Genomic DNA, 11,627 nt, shown 5'->3' with positions numbered 1-11,627 from the left:
GCCCTAGGACTCGTGTGCACACCTTTTCTTCCCCACATCGCACACGCAAACAAAACTTCCAAATTATTACAAAATCACTCGATTATTATACATACATAAACACACATGTATTTTCCGAATAAGTGAGAAATGCAGGCCGATGAAAGTCAAATTTCGTTTCGGAAATTAAATCTCGCACAACTACCGACACATAACCAAACTTGCGTACATTTACATAGCATTAACCCTCTAAATAATAAACAAATGAAAGCAGAAAAAACAACATCGCTACCCACCGCGCGCGCTCCTGGCGGCGGGAGTAGGAACTACTTTGCACACAGACCGACATAGCCCCCTGCCAAAAACAGTAAAATAAATAATATATATAAGTCTTTTGGCGGGAAAAAATTTCTCAACCGCCTGGGAGCACCCTAGTGTGTGCCTGTCTTTAGGTTATGTTACTTTTAACTTCATTTTCTACAGGCAGACGCGAGGGTGCTCGCCCATTATTTTTATTTTTTTAAATTCTTTCCTACCTTTGGTGTGCCATGCAAGAATTTATCGTCAAAATGGCGGCCCCGAGTGCAAATTTCTCGTCTGCACTGCTGGCTGGATGATTATGTGATGTTTTGAAGGAGGGTGTTTTTTTTTTTGTTTGGATTTTGTGTGAGGGGGGGAGGGGGCTGGGCTAGCTTTTTTTTTTTTTTAAATTTTCTAAACATTCATCTCTTATGTAACAGTGTTCAGCATTAAAAAATTTAAAAGAAGAGGCACTTACTCATCAATTTCAAAACAGCCTATGAAGAAAAATAAAAAAAATTTAAATTCATTCCAGTTTTATACATTCATGATTTGATCACATGTATAACTTTTCTTTTTTATTACCTTATTTAATTTTATTATTATTACTACTATTGCTGCTACAACCTAGAAGATACCTCAGTGATACTAATACCTGCTGGTAAAGTTAAAGGTTTCACCTTTCTTTCTTTAAACATATCACAATACCTTTCTTGAGTTAAATATTATCTAATGGCTTTAAGAAGTTATGGTAATGTTCATCAGTTATAGAGTGTGGGTTTGTGTGTGTGTGTGAGAGTGTATTTTGAAGAGGGCTTTGGTGGTTGGGATGGTGAGGGTGGTGGGTGTTGTGTGTGGGGAGGGGGGGGGGGGGGGGGAAGTAAAAGAGTGTTCATTACACGATTTCTCCTGTTGTTTGTAACAATCACACCTGGTATAGCTATTTCGAGTGGCAAATACAAACTGCAAAAAAAAAACATCTATATCATTGCCAACGGCCATATCACGATGAACACACCGGTTCTCGTCCGATCACCGAAGTTAAGCATCGTCGAGCGTGGTTAGTACTTAGATGGGTGACCGCTTGGGAACACCACGTGCCGTTGGCACTACTATTTTGCACCCTACAGAAAAAAATTTTTTTTTAAAAATTTCAATTTTAAATTTTTTTTTCCCCCACAATCACCACATTTCCCCCCCCCCCCCCCCCCTAACACACACACACACACACACTCACTCTCTATCAATCAATCAATCAATCAATCAATCAATCAATCAATCACTCACTCACTCACCCACCCAGCAGCAGCTGTGAATCTTTGCATGTGTATACCTCATACAAAATTCAAAGTGAAAAAATAAATAGATAAGTGTATATGTATGTATGTATGTATGTATGTATGTATGTATGTATGTATGTATGTATGTATGTATGTATGTATGTATATATGTATATATATATATATATATATATATATATATATATATATATATATATATATATATATATATATATATATAAACACACACACACACACCTATTTTGAAGTTTCTCTGTTTCAGTGGGCAGTTATGTATAATAATGAGAGATTCAAAAAGACGTTGATAACAATGTCATCAATGCCTGTTTAGTGTGCTCATTTGTTGGATGGTCGGCAGCAATACTAGAGGTGGTACAGCTGTAACCTGTAAAATTGTACCTGCAATGTGTTGTGTATGGAAAAAAATAAAAATTATATCATCTAAATTTTTGTTATCCAACAATAACCTTCCCATCAATGCATGATGTCACAGTAGCCATAGCTCTACTCTTTCTGCCATATAACATTGGGGGAAAAAAAAAAAAAAGGAGCTATTAGAATAATAACAAAAGATAAAAAATCATCTAACTGCAGACCAAAATTCAAAAAACTTAAAGTCCTGACTGCCATAAATGAATACGTTCTAGAAACTTTTTATTCATTCTTAAGAAAAAGAAGAAAAAAAAAATTATTATTTTTTTTTTTTTTTTTTTTTTTTAGATATTCGCACATAGGTATAACACCAGAAATGCTAGTAAATTGAGGATAGTTGAACATAACACTAGGCGATTTGAAAATGGACTAAATTACTTGGGAGTAAAACTTTACAACTTAATATCACAGAAAATAACTAAAACAATTTACCAGTATTAAAAAAAAAAACAGTAAAAAAAATTCTTCTAGAATATCCTACCTACCCTCTGAAGCTATTCTTTAATTTGATTGATAATAGAGAAATTGAACTGTTAATTTGTTGAATGGACTTGTGATAACAGCTGCTTCATGTTTTGCATAAAGTTAAATTGTGTAACATGTTATGTATTTTTTTTTTTTGAAATTTTTTTTCTTGGTAACTTGCATCATGTAAATATTAATTGTCTGCACATACATGTTCTATATCCCGGAGCCTTGACTCCACGTGGGATCAACAGAACAAAAATACAAAAAAAAAAAAAAAATCCAGCTCACTAATCTAGGTGCATTTTGCTAACAATATTTGGAATATATATATATATTTTTTTTTGTGTAACATGCAAATTCTGTATTATTCTGCACACATTATTTATAATCTTCTATCATTTTCTTAGATAATAACTATTAATTCATAAAATAGATTGTGTGTGCATAACCTCCTGGAAACATTTGCACTTACCTCCTACTTTACTTTTTCATTTAAGCAATCCTATTCGCATGTATACACTTAGGTTGCAGCATCGAAATTGTGTAAAATTCAAAGTGTGTATTGCCTGAAAAAAAAAAAAAAAAAAAAAAAGACATACCAAATATTTGCATACAGCGACACACTACATATTTGCACACAGTGGAGTTTTGCGGTAATTAACCTAGCACAATTTACCACACGCAATCACACGCCCGCGATGAGATAACACACTCGCTGTTTTCCTGTTGACCGGCACGAGGAGTAAGAAAAATTGATATTTACACGAGCACACACTCCCACACTAGTCACAACGTCGGTCATCAAGTTGTGTTGAAAATTCCTGTAGCCTCTGTTTTCCCAAATGATTTCACTTAAAATTTCATTTAACAAGACCATAAACAAATTTACAATACTAATTTCTTAAACAAACACTTCAGCGAACAAGTGACTGTCGCATTCATTACAAAGCTTACAACTTAACAGATGTTTCCGATGTGAAATAAAATAAGAAAATGTTTTACAACCAACCTAGAACATTTAGTCAAAACGTTTTTGTCCTGGTTTATGATTATTTTCCGTGACATGAATGTTTCAAAACTAATAAAAATACGAATGCAGCCAAATATAATGAAGTTAGCACATAAAAGACGACTTAAAATATTTCATTTTTCGAGAATTGGCAGAGCAAGAACGCACAGGTCCAACGGAAATTTCTTTAAAGATAAACGACCATCGGACAAAAACACCCCCTCCCCTCATCCTCAAAAATACGTGAATAATATACTTTTTCAATTATATTTTTATCGTTTTTTTTTTTTTTTTTTAATATACTCATTAAAACTTCAAAATAAGCAGGTACTCGTGTGTTTTTCTCTCTACAATGTACCTGATCTCGGTGCGTAAACCTACATCATTTAGAGATGGAATTAATGTACACATACAAGTAAAATTTTGTTCCATTGTAAAATTGAGAGAAAGAAGGTTTTCCAAACGCATTAAGTATGGAGACTTTAAATAAGATTACGAGCTTATAAATGTTTGCAACGAAATAAAGTGACCATGTATCTGCAATTTCAAAAATATTTTTGCTCTGCTAACCTCACATGCAAGCAAGTAAAAATAACCTCACAACTTACTTACCTCTCTCAATTTCGCAGTACCAAAACATAGAAGGGATAAATAGGATAGTTTTTATTCGAAATCCTGCAAGAGTTTTAATTTTTATTAAAATATTTCTCCAATGTAGCATGTGTGTGGAATACTTCATCAGCAACTTGCATCTGCACCTTGAGTGAATTGAAGGGCAGCCAGTTTTAAAAGCTAAACAGAAACTGCACTCTTGAGAATGCATCAGATCCAAGTGAAATGCTTGTTGTGTGTACAGTTAAAAGTTTTATTATTCACACAATGAAAATGTAAACAAAATTTACTCACAATAATAATCACATCATCCTTGGAGGTGCACGAAGAAAGCCATTCCAGGTGGCACTGAACAAGGTGATTTGCTAGTGCTTCCACAGCAAACAGCCTTCATGAAATTATCTCCACATTTTCAGCATACTATACACTAAAGTATACCTAAGTTAATTTAACCATTTTCAAGTGATTCCAGCACAAATTACGTATTTGATTCCTTGAATAACATCTGCAAATGAAAAGTTCCCTGTTTGGTGTAGCAGTAAATTTAAACAGCTCGCAGTGCAAATTAAACAGTGCAGCTGCCATAAAAAAATTACACTATTAGTGGAACTGCCCATTATGTCATCGTAGACTGCTGACATTTAGAAAACATTGAAAAATCAGTGCTAAAGAAGCCCTACATTACTTTCGCTGTCCAAAGTGCGCTGCTCCCTACGTGAGCAAGGCATCGAGAATTTTCTGAACCGTCCGCAACCAGAAAATTGGGTAACCAGATATTTGCAGAGAGAAAAATTTTATTTTCACTTTGCTCTTGCATTCTGTAGGATCAGTCTCGTCATGGCAGATACCGCAGCAGCGACTGCAGCACCAGCTGTTGCCCCATCACAGGCAGCTTCCCCGAAGAAAGGCAAGGCTGCGTCGAAGAAGCCACGAGCCAAGCCCGCGCACCCGCGCACATCTGAAATGGTGGCCTCTGCGATCAAGAGCCTCAAGGAAAGGGGCGGCTCATCACTGCAAGCCATCAAGAAATACGTCGCCTCTACCTACAAAGTAGATGCGGAAAAGCTGGCACCTTTCATCAAGAAATACTTGAAGGCAGCAGTGGCTAGCGGCGAGCTTGTCCAAACCAAAGGCAAGGGTGCGTCTGGCTCCTTCAAGCTGGCTTCAGGGACCACCGGTGCTCCGGACCAGCCCAAGGCTCCAAGCGGCAAGCGTGGTGCAGCTGCCCCTAAGGAAAAGAAGCGATCCGTAGCCAAGAAGGCAGCGGTGGGCAAGAAACCAGTCAAGAAGACTCCGCCTACAGCAGAAAAGAAAAAAAAGGCAGCAGCTGCAACCCCCAAGCCCAAGAAGGCACCTTCAAAGGCAAAAAAGGTGTCCAAACCTCCCACGAAGAAACCCCGTGCTCCAAAGCCAAAGAAGGTTGCCCCAAAGAGCAAGTCGCCCAAGAAAGCAGCCCCAAAGCGGAAATGAAGATGCCAGCAGGACCGCTGGCACTTTCTGTGGCACTGTACCACCTTATCGGCCCTTCTAAGGGCCAACAATACTAGTCATGAAGGTATCAGTTGTTGCAATCATTGCCTCCTATAGCCACACCTCTGCCGTTAGGTAAAATTCTGGTTAAAAAATTTCTTATGGTATTTGAAGCGGGGGAAATAAATAAATAAATAAAGAAATTTATCAATTACATTGTGTGTATAGTTTAGGTGCAAAATTATTTAAAGTTTTTAAGCAGGAAAACGTCTTACAAACATCTCACTCTTATTTCAGCATATATATATATATATACACATATATACACACACACACACACATATTTTTTTTGTAAGGATTAGGTCTCAGGGTATTAATGGTGAACTTTATGCTGCTGCTGCTGCTGCTGCTGCTGCTGCTGCTGCTGCTGCTGCTGCTGCTGCTGCTGCTGCTGCTGCTGATGGTGCTGCTACTGCAGACAGGCACTGTTTGAAGAGTTTTTATTTCCTATGCAGAATACATTGCATTGTGTGCAAATCTTTTGTGTACAATATAAACAACCACCTCAAAACACAGACACTATAACTGTGTTTTTCCAAATTCTTATTAATGTAATATATTATTGGCTGGGTAAAGGTCAACGACAGCTAATAGGTACAAAAAGCCAGACAACTGTTTTCCTTTCAAATTTGACAGTTATTTTTAGCCCTAATAAGGGCTGTTTTTTTTTTCCCCCTTGCAAAAAAAATGGCAAGGAACTCAAGCACGCTCGCCACGGATACGCCGGGCAAGCTGGATGTCCTTGGGCATGATGGTGACCCTCTTGGCGTGGATGGCGCACAAATTGGTGTCCTCGAAGAGCCCCACCAGGTAAGCCTCGCTGGCCTCCTGCAGCGCCATGACGGCCGAGCTCTGGAAGCGCAAGTCTGTCTTGAAGTCCTGGGCGATCTCTCGCACCAGGCGCTGGAAGGGCAGCTTGCGGATAAGCAGCTCGGTACTTTTCTGGTAGCGCCTGATTTCTCGCAGCGCGACAGTGCCAGGGCGGTAGCGATGTGGCTTCTTCACTCCCCCCGTGGCCGGCGCGCTCTTGCGAGCCGCCTTGGTGGCCAGCTGCTTGCGCGGCGCTTTGCCTCCAGTAGATTTACGAGCCGTCTGCTTCGTGCGCGCCATCGTGGTCCGTCTGCGCGTGCTTTATATTTTTTTAGACCACAGCCCCTCCACGCTGAAGTCAGTCTCACACAGCCGAAGTGTTTGTGAGCCCTGCTAACCAAATGGGAATGATTTGACTTGAGGGAATTGATGCGTGCCAGGTGGGACCTATACGCTTAAGTAGACAAATATAAAACTGCCATTGTCTCCTCCCGCTCCTGGGAGGGAGGGGGAGGAGTCATGGCGACGTGCGTCTGGCGCGATAAAGCCTGTAGTAGTGCGAACTTAGCACTCCTACAGCCTATGGGGTGTAGCAAAGGGTTAGGCAACAGTAAACCAGCGACGCACTGGAGGAAACCTGTTACCTGTAATCTGAAAAGCTAGCGCGACCGATGGGAAAATATGGACGCGGAAGAGGTATAGTAGGCTATAACCTTTCCAGGTGGGATTCCTGGAAAAGCTATGTTGGTGCTCTCCGAGCAAGTACACAGCAGGGTTGTGCGAATTTGACAATTGCCTCGGTGACACCGAGGGCGGCAGGAACTCCTGGCGCGACCTGCAACTAAAAGTAGAAACACATATATACAACACTCTATAATTAGTAGGAGTGGGGGGGATACTGGGTTGGCATTGGCATGCCAATGCAGCATCTATGAAGCACTGAAGCACTGGTGCTGTGGTTGGCGTCACTGTGCAATAATTGAGAAAATGGGAATGAATTTTTACGATGGTTGACTATTATTATTATTACAACTACTAGGGAGATGTTGATATACACTATGGGGGGATGTTAGGATGCGAAAGAGTGAAGCACTAAAATAAATTGGAAGGGCATGATAACGTGGCTGTTGCACTATGTGGCTGCGGGAACCATGGCAGGATCTTGGTGCCATCTCCCCTGCTGACAGGCACTGTGGGCGGCGTCTCTGTGAGCTCCCCTGGCGGCGCAGGGGGGGGGGGACGAAGCACTTCCTGGTGGTAAAGATGTCAGGGTATAGGGAGAGAAATTACGTTGTAAAATTAGAACTAAAACACTAATAACACTAATAATGAAAGAGGGAAAAAATTCGTAGAATTAAAGCTGAGCGATGCCGCTGAGTTTTTAACAGTTTATCTTAAAGTGTTTGCAATGCGCCGGGCGCAGTTATGTACTATGACGGCACGAGTGTTTTCTGCTGATTATTTAGGTGTTTTTTATTTGTTTCTGCGTTGAATATTGCAGAAGTTATTTACATTTTAGTGAATCGATGCGTGACAAGTTTTTGGTTCCTGAAGTTTTCTGAACAGTCCGCAACGAGCTACAGCTACCCCGAGGCCACGCCCCCTGCGCGCGGCCAGCCAATCAGTGCTGGTGCGGACCACGGTGATTTTTCGACTCGTTCAGGGCGGTTTCTCGCATAGAATATGCTTTGGCCTTTTGTATTTTCGTACATCTTCTGGGTGATAACGACCTAGCCTGTTTATTAGGGGATTTGTGTGTGATTCCACTGTTTTATAAAAGGCTACAGCTTGTTTAATAAACTGTTCGTGCATGGTGTCTATGCGAATCTCTGTGTGTACTCTCTTCATGGGAGCATAGTTAGGCACATGCGCGATTTTTCTAAGAGCCTTATTCTGCACCACCTGCAGTTTATTTAAGTGCGTTTTCGCTGCGTAGCCCCACGCTGGAGCCGCATAGGTCATGATGGGTTTCACGCAGGCTGTGTACAGTAATTTGCTATTTTTAATGCTTAGACTTCCCTTGTGGTTTAAGAGAGGATATAAAGTTGCCAGTCTTGCATTCGCGAGTGCTTGTTTATTCGATACCTGTTTGCTCCAAGTTAGGCTCTTATCCATGTGGACTCCCAGGTATTTGACACAGGTTTTGTAGTGTATATTGTTGTTAAAGAGTCGTAGCTGAGGTAGGTTTGCCGGTACCTTCCGGCGTGTAAAGACGATCGCCTCACATTTGTCGACATTGATAGCTGTTCTCCAATCTGTGAACCACGATTCTAACAGATTCAGTGATTCTTGTAGGCGCCTGACTGCTTGTTGCGATTGAGTTGAACTAGCATACAACATGGTGTCATCCGCAAAACACGCGATGTTGGCTCTGGGCAGTTTCGGTAAGTCAGACACATATATATTGAAGAGCATGGGGCCAAGTACACTGCCTTGTGGTACACCAGCTAATATTTTACGTGGAGTAGATGTGGCTCCTGGGATGCTTGCACGAAAAGATCGTTTACTTAGGTATGCGTCCAAGGTTTTTATATACGTATCTGGGAGTTTTATGGCTTGGAGTTTGTATAAAAGTCCGTCATGCCAGACACGATCGAAGGCCTTTTCAATATCGAGGAAGACTGCCGCGGTGTAGTGGCGCCAGTCAAAGGCCTGTGTTATATGCTCAACTATTCTAACGAGCTGTTGAGTGGTGGAGTGGCGAGCTCTAAAGCCAAATTGATAGTCTGGGAGCACTTGTTGCTCTTCCAGGTGTAATTGGATGCGGCGTGCTATTATTTTCTCAGCTACTTTCGAGATGGTGTTGAGCAGGCTTATTGGTCGGTAGCTGGACGGGAGTTGCGGATTTTTTCCAGGCTTGGGAAGCAGAATGATTTTTGCCTCCTTCCAATTGTTAGGCCAGGAGTTGGTGAGAAGGATGCCATTTATGCAGGCTGCTATTGCTTGAAGAGCTGGGATTTTGAGGTGTTTTAGGACAAGGGAAGGGATTTTATCTGTTCCTGGAGCTTTATTAGTCTTCAGAGATTTTATGATTCTTCTGACTTCCGCTTCTGTCGTTAGAAGGGGTTCTGAGGTTGCAGGTGTGAGTCGCATGGCCGCTACTTGCTCCGTTATTAGGAGGGAGTGGGGGGGATTGTTTGGTAGGATGTTGGGTTGGAAGGCCTGTTCTTGGCAGTCAGCAAGTACTGTAGCTTTATCTTTAGGCGAGAAAGCCATGTTTCCAGTAGGAAGTTGGATAGGCGGGATAATTGTGGGCTTGGAGGACAGGTTTTTCGCCACTTTCCAGAGTGTGTTGTTGGCTGTAGAGAGCTGTTGCACTTTCGCATCCCATTGAGTGGCTCGATGTACACTAAGTTTGGCTTGAAATTCATTGTACAGGTCGGTGTATACCTTCTTGAGCGCTGGGCATCTGTTGCGTTGCCATCGGCGCTTCGCCTGGTTTTTGGCTGTGATTAGCTGTTTTAGTTGCGGGGGGAGGGCAGTAGCATCCACTTTCTTTTTCGTGGTTGGAATAAAAGTATTTATTGCTTGGGATAGGGTCCTAGATAATTTGGCAGAGTACTGCTGCAAGTCCGCAGCCACTGTAATGGTAGGAACAGGGAATAGGTTATTTTCTATAAAGGAGTTGAGTCGCGGCCAGTCTGCTTTGCGGAAATTATAGGTGCGTTTGGTTTGGGCGGTTTTTGTGTAAACATCTTCAAGTGTAGCAATGACTGGTAGATGGTCTGAGTGCAGCTCGTGGATTACTTCAAGTTCGTAGATGAAATTTGTGTTATAATAAATGGTGAAATCTAGGATATCAGGATATTGCCTGGGATTTTCAGGATAGCGGGTAGGATGGTAGGGAGCGCAGACCATGTATTGGTGTAGCTGCTGGTGTGCAAACAGCACTCTGCCATTACTTGTAGTTCGGGCGCAGTTCCACGCAGGGTGTTTTGCATTTAAATCACCTAGTAGGAGGAAGGAAGAGGTGCAAGTGGCTAGGATTTGGAGGTTTTCAGCTGTGATTGAGCGTCCTGGGGGAGCGTAGGCTGAAATGATAGTACATTTCTTGCCTTTAAGTGATATAGAGATTGCTACTGCCTCTATGCGGCCTAAGTCAGGAAGTTGTACTTCATGGTGTATTAGATTGGTGCGGACAGCCAAGGCAACCCCTCCACCCTGGTTGTCCCTGTCCTTTCTGTGGATGATGTACCCAGGTAGGAATAATTTTTCAGTTGACGAAAGATGGGTTTCTGTTAGTGCTAGTATCTGGACATCATGCTCTCGCAGAAATTCCTGAAGTTCAGGCGTTTTGTTTCGCACACTGCGTGCATTCCAGGTGGCGATCGTCTTTAATGTTAATTTATTATTGTGCTCCATCTTGAGGAGCAGGTGCGACTGGTGCCATGGCCATAATTAGGTCCACGGCGAGGTGAATTCTGCGGTCCGCCGCGACTGAAGTGTCAAGCCAGGCCGTTAGTAGGTTGCAAAGTTTTTGCGCAATTTCCATGACAGCAGGGTGTGCACCTGCTACTTTCGTGAGAGTGCCTTGAAGGACTTGGCAGTCTCGATAATTTGTGGCTATCCTCTCTGGTGTGATGTGTACTGGAGGTTGTGGCAATGGCATGCTGCGTGCCACAATGGGGGCTGCTGGCCTGATTGCTGCTGAATTTGGCTGTACCACGACAGTTGTAGCTGGTTCGTTGTGGGTGACAGGCACCTTAGGAGCCGGTGTGGAAATAACTGGCGACTGCACGCAAGCCTGTTGCATTGGTTGTTGTATATTATTTTCTGCTGGAGCAGAGCGGTGGCGCAGCCTTCCTGCCTGGCTTGATGGTTGGGCAACTGGTCTGGCCTGACGTGGCTGGCGCTGTGCATGCTGGTTTCCTGTACTGCGGGGTGTACCAGCCTGTTGACTTTGGCGAGCTGCCTTTCGACGCTCCCACTGTGTTGGCTCCCATAGTTCCGGGAAGTCCTGTTTCAGGGCCTGGTACCTGTTATCGCTGCGAGGGTCCCAGTCATCTCTGTAGCCAGAGGTTTGCCCTCCTTGTGGTCGGGTGTTGTATTGCGGGTTTTGTTTACGCCGTGATGTGACCACATTCCACCCTGGCTCATGAGCCACGTTGGCGGGTTGGGTTTGTGACTCCGTTTGCTGGTAGGCAGGTGCACGGTCCTCGGCATGTTGTGTCTGCCACTGAGGGCGT

At 42.6% G+C, this 11,627-nt stretch overlaps 1 non-coding gene across 1 annotated transcript; it reads left to right on the top strand.

Annotated features, from left to right (window-relative positions):
* The first annotated feature begins 1,269 nt into the window (after positions 1-1,269).
* On the top strand, positions 1,270-1,388 carry LOC134544383 (5S ribosomal RNA). Its single transcript, XR_010077709.1, has one exon. It is a non-coding gene; the product is annotated as a 5S ribosomal RNA (ribosomal RNA).
* The last annotated feature ends 10,239 nt before the right edge of the window (positions 1,389-11,627 follow it).

Source organism: Bacillus rossius, unplaced genomic scaffold, assembly GCF_032445375.1.
Source record: "Bacillus rossius redtenbacheri isolate Brsri unplaced genomic scaffold, Brsri_v3 Brsri_v3_scf37, whole genome shotgun sequence".
Classification (NCBI taxonomy): domain Eukaryota; kingdom Metazoa; phylum Arthropoda; class Insecta; order Phasmatodea; family Bacillidae; genus Bacillus; species Bacillus rossius.
Note: the sequence above shows the minus strand (reverse complement) of the source record. Positions and strands in the feature narration are given on the sequence as shown.